This window comes from Schistocerca americana, chromosome X (assembly GCF_021461395.2).
Source record: "Schistocerca americana isolate TAMUIC-IGC-003095 chromosome X, iqSchAmer2.1, whole genome shotgun sequence".
In the NCBI taxonomy this organism is placed as follows: domain Eukaryota; kingdom Metazoa; phylum Arthropoda; class Insecta; order Orthoptera; family Acrididae; genus Schistocerca; species Schistocerca americana.
The window spans coordinates 86,555,567-86,561,566 of NC_060130.1; positions in this window are offsets into that span (position 1 = coordinate 86,555,567).

The following is a 6,000-nucleotide window of genomic DNA, read 5'->3' on the forward strand; positions in this document are numbered from 1 at the left end:
AAATATAATGAACCCAACAACTGAGACAGTAGATCCAATACTTCATAGTACGTTTCTTGACGTGTAAGTGTTGCACTTGACTTCATAGGCTGGCTGGCTCTGAGCACCATGGGACTTAACATCTATGGTCATCAGTCCCCTAGAACTTAGAACTACTTAAACCTAACTAACCTAAGGACATCACACACATCCATGCCCGAGGCAGGATTCGAACCTGCGACCGTAGCACTTGACTTCATACTCAACAGTAAGGAGAGGTGGGCTGCAGAGTGGTGCAGCAACTGGCGCCTTGCCGGCCGGGGTGGCCGAGCGGTTCTAGGCGCTACAGTCTGGAACCGCGTGACAGCTGCGGTCGCAGGTTCGAATCCTGCCTGGGGCATGGGTGTGTGTGATGTCATTAGGGTAGTTAGGTTTAAGTAGTTCTAAGTTCTGGGGGACTGATGACCTCAGAAGTTAAGTCTCATAGTGCTCAGAGCCATTTGAACCATTTTGTCCTTAGGTTAGTTAGGTTTATGTAGTTCTAAGTTCTAGGGGACTGATGACCTTAGAAGTTAAGTCCCGTAGTACTCGAAGCCATTTGAATCATTTTTTGAACTGGCGCCTTAGGAAAGCTGGGCAGGAGTAGACATTATTAGTGAACAAGTTGACACACTAAAGAGAAGATTGACTTAACTCGTATTTCTCCAAGCGAATGAAGGCTGAGTACAAATAATGCAGCAAGAAACAGAGTCCAGCTCATCTGTGTCATCGAGAAAGAGTTGCTCTGTACTGAGCACAAACTGTGGTGTCAGAGCCACGATCGGATGGAGTGTGCACGGTGTCACGTGACGTAATGGCTCCGAGAACAATGGGGCCGAGTGGCTGCGGCTAGCCATCCCGTATCACGCTCGTGGCGCGCAGGTGTGCGCCACTGGCTCTGCCAGATCCTGCGTGACTATCGGTGCAGACGGAAACTTGCAATTCCGTTGCCAACTGGAAGATGCCTGTGGGATGGCATCAATACGTGATACCACAGCAAGCATTTAGATACTCTGAACTCTCACTTGACATCACTGAAATCGTAAATGGCGGTGGTTCGGAGTCAGTGGATCGCACACTACAGGGCGTTTGGCTCAGAGCTGTCCCTCGAGTAACAGTTGGTTGTGTCACTGTTTGGCCAACTGCTGTCCGAATTGTGGCTGCAGGTGCAGTGCGATGCGCCAAACACGGCGGTCTTCCCTCTCGGTAGTGCCACGTCGCCCTCCGGAGTCAGAACGTACATTTCCGTGACCACCACTACCAGTAATCGGGTACAACGGCTACATTTCTGCCGAGTCTTTCTGCAGTATCGCAGAAGGACCATCCGGCTTCTCGTAGCCTTGTTATTCGACCTCGTTCAAACTAAATCAGTTGTCGATAATGGTGTCTTTGTCGCCTTAAAGACATTCTCGACTGACATCATCTCACCACGTCCTGTCTCGAAGGTAACTAACACTCGCGACCGTTACAGAGTGTATTTAAAGCATACCCTCATAATGGCGCTACTAGCGCCACTGGCGCGAAATTTGAATAGAGATCATCTTTCAGATGTAGAAACAGGCCTACCAACTTTCGTTTATGTCGCACAACTCCTTTTCGGTACTGCGATTTTTTTCTGTCAGTGTACTGTATGTCGTACATTCCATTGACCGAGGGAAAAATACAAGTCTTGACGAGACACACTCTGATGAGCCAAAACATTACAACCACTCGGTTAATACTGTGTCGGTCCACCTCTGGAACGCAATACAGCAGTGATACTGCCTAGCACAAATCCGACAGGTCCTCAGTTGGTTCCCGGAGGTAACTGCCACTAGATGTTTATGCACAGGTCACACAATTGTCGTAAATCGTGGGCCGGCGGTGTACGGGCGGGGGGCTGGTGCCCGGGGGCATCCCCTGCGTTCCATTGTGTTCAGATCACGCGTATTTTTTGGCCGAGACTTCAATGTCAGTATACTATAATATTTGTCGAACCACTGTAGCACGACTCTGGTCTTGTGGTATGGGTAGTTATCCTGCTGGACGATGCCATCGCAGTTGGGGAAGATACCACGGTGAAGAGATGCGGATGATCCACAATAATATTCACGCCGTCTAAAGCCGTCACGCAGGTCCCAGGGAAGCCCAGCAGCATAGCGTGGTGCATGTTTTGAGCAGCTGTTAGCGTGGGAGAAAATATTGAGCTGATGTAAGAAGAAGCGCGAATCATCTGAGCAGGCGACACATTTCCATTGATCCGTAGTCCAGTCTAGATCTTCTCTCGCACATTGCAATCGCGGTTAACGACGGGTAGAGGTCATCTAGTGCGGAGCCCCATTTTCTCCAGTGAGTATTGAATGGAGCGCACCAGAACACTTCTGCCTACGCCAGCACTATAGTCTGCTGTCAGATCTGCCGCAGGTCGCCTACCTCGTTTTACAGGGCGGAAAAGCCTCCGACATCTGAGTTCCCTGATGAGGCGTGGACGTCCGATACCGTGTCGCCTCATCGTGATTTTACTGTTTTTCAACCACATTACAATAGATGCTCACAACTGTAGCACATCAACAGGCGACCAACTTCGCCATCTCCGAAATACTCGTTTCAGGTGCTGGGCCATAAAGATCTGCCCTTTTTTAGTACCTCTTATGCCAGTGAATTTCCTCATTATCGGCTCGTATCGTCTCTAGAATAAATCGCCATTCGCCTCTGTTTCCCTTATACAGGGTGTTTCACAATTCGTGTTACACACTTGTGGAGGTTGTAGAGAGGACGTAGTAGATCAAGTTTTACATAGGAACTAATGCCCGGAAGATGAACAAGTGCTCTTAGCTCCTCAGGTATGCATTTTAGAGTACATGTTTACTAGACATTTTCCCTTGTTTTGGTTCGTACTATCACCTCTGAAAGTTGCCTACCCTGTAATCTTAGCAAGAACAGTACCGGTATGTGTATTCCATTGTCGGAGGTATCAGAACGGTTTTCGCTTATAATTTTCGACTCTTTCATTTCCAGTTCAGGGACCCTTACCTCAGATTGATACATTTATCCTTCTCCATCATCCCAGAAAGTTTGTAACGTCATCACGGAATCACCCTGTATATATCTGCATTTACAGGCGCCGGCCCCTATAACTTTGACGCTCTGTTGCATCATTGGATGACCTTTCCGGACGTGGATTCCTATGTAAAACTTGATCTACTACGTCCCCTTTGCAATCTCTAGAAGTGTGTAACATATCCTGCCTCGGGCATGGATGTGTGTGATGTCCTTAGGCTAGTTAGGTTTAAGTAGTTCTAAGTTCTAAGGGACTGATGACCTCAGATGTTAAGTCCCATAGTGCTCAGAGCCATTTGAACCATTTTTGTGTAACATGAATTATGAAACACCCTGTATACATTCCTTACCACGTCACGTGCCCAGCGCCACCAGGTGGCATTAAATCCCACGATGGGCAGTAATGGTAATGTTTTGGCTATGTGCACACCATCTCTCACTTATTTTCTAAACACATGCAGACAACACAACAGACCTGTGGATGCGGTGATATCGTCACCCCAGACTGTATCTATTGGCAGAGCACCACCCACGGATATAGTGACGTCAGTATTATTGTTTAAAACAGCATCATGTTAGGAACACACACGTCAGTTATGTTCTTAGTAGGGGTTCCGCGAAAACTTACATTTGTAGGAATGAGATTCTGCAGCGCTATGTACGTCTTTCCTGTGATGCGTGTGGTCTATATTTCCATCTGGTGGATGGTAATGTTCATCACATACGGTTTAAAGGACGGATAGCTGTAGCATGATGACATCACACATGCAGAGTAGGCGTCTTGTACTCCAGAATTAAATCTGGTTGGACGTGCACGGGACGCTTTAGGACGAATCGTTGGAATAGACCACTGCTGATTTCCAGAATGCATCTGTGTGTGCGACTGGTCCCGGCGGAGGTTCGAGTCCTTCCTCGGGCATAGTTGTGTGTGTTTGTCCTTAGGATAATTTAGGTAACGTAGTGTGTAAGCTTAGGGACTGATGACCTTAGCAGTTAAGTCCCATAAGATTTCACACATATTTGAACATTTTTTTAGCATCTGTGTAACAACGCAAGGCGTTCCGCAGAGCTAAACGGGATGGTCCGATTAACAGTACCATTAACATAGCTACGTAGTTCGCCAGTCAAGGCTGGATACACTGTGTCAGTATTACAAGGTTAAGATTACACAAGCATTGTAATAAAAAACCCAATTAGCATAAGCATGCATAGTAATTCAGAACAAACTTGCGTAAGTAGAGCATTACACTTAATGACATATATAGAGAGAAATTTTTAACAAGTACATGTTCACTTCATTTCACACGGCACTGCATTATTTAGGGAGTCCAATATGCTGTTTCACTGTCAAAGAACTCATTTAAACTCTACAGTCGTTTTTGGCGTAGGTTTTGCGACATCTTTGCTCGAAATTTCACCAAGTCCAAGGACTGCATTTTAGTATTTGGATGGTTGAACATTTTAGTAGCTACTGTTGGAAAAGTGTCCCACGTCAAAGAGAATCGACAGCTTGAGATGTTTATGCCTTCCTCACTGTGCGTGAGATAATTGTGCACGTCACTCCTGTTGGTGAATGTTTCATATTTTCTTTCACAAACAGGAGACAGGTGAAGACATGTTGACTGAAAATTGTCATTATTCCTAGACGTGTGAAGATGGGTTTGCAGTGGTCCAGTTTCTTGCTTGATGTTATGATCCTTATTGATTTTTTTTTATAGTAGTAGAATTTTTTTGCAGCCTGTTGAGTGACCCCATAGTGGCAGGCCATAGTTGATATCGCTGTGGAACAGTGAATAATATACTGTCAGCAGATACTGATCAGTTATCACCTGCTTCACTTTCTTCAGGAGATATATGACTCTTGACAGTTTGTCACATACAAGTGCAGTGGGCTTTTGCCAAATGAGTTTATTATCCACCAAAACCCCAGAAGCTTCACAGTTCCTGCACTTTTTCGGTATCCTTTGTCCCTGAGGGTACTTAGCCTTTTTATTCGTTTTTTCTTCATTTATTTTTATTTTGTGTATAACAAACCATTCCTTTGAAGCATCATACAAACCGTTGTACATTCTGTATTGTCATACGAGGGCATCACACCCCGTATTCACTTGTTGTATACAACCAGCCGACGGCCACCGTGCACGTCGTCACGTGTGACCGGTGTTCCGGTATACCATTCGTATTACTGTGTCACGTGTCAAACTTTTAGCTGCCGTGCCTCATTTCGTTTCGTAGAACACGAAAATTCTTAACTCATGGACAGTAATTTACTTTAATGGAAATGGACTTGTCTCGCAAAGCTCAAAAGAAGGTAATTATTGTAGAGAGTGCTATTCACTTCGCAGATGTTGCATTTCGTTGGAAGCAGTTCATATTTACGAAACTGTTGTGCTCTGGAGAGAATTCTTGGGACTCAGATAGTACACTGGGATAAGAGCACGACTATTTGAAGCCGCAGTGTAACTTCGTGACAGACGAGCTGTTTTAAATACAGGACGTTTGGTGTTGAAATTTGTAGCCCATCAGGAAAGACAGTCTTTGCGAATGGAGACCGCTTTTCACGCATAACGAATTAAGAAATACTGTTTTGTAAGAGTCTGACTCAACGCCAAGGCGGCACAAAAATACCTCAGACTTGTTGACGAAAACAAAATATTCCTGTCACGCTTTTAGATTGCTAATACCACTTTTGCAACGACGGGTGTAGTTGGCTTCTTAATATATGTAGCAACGTTTTTAAATGCGCCGCATGGTGCTCTGTCTCAAACGCTAATTGCAAAATTTAGCTCAGGTGTATGACATACAGAGTATCTCAAGTGACAGCTGACTTTGTGTTAGGAACTATTGCAGTACAAGGAGTCTCAGAACGAATGCTCAATATTCAGGGATATGACAGGAACGATGATTCGAAGCAAAAAAGTTTGGTTTACATGGGCTCTAAAA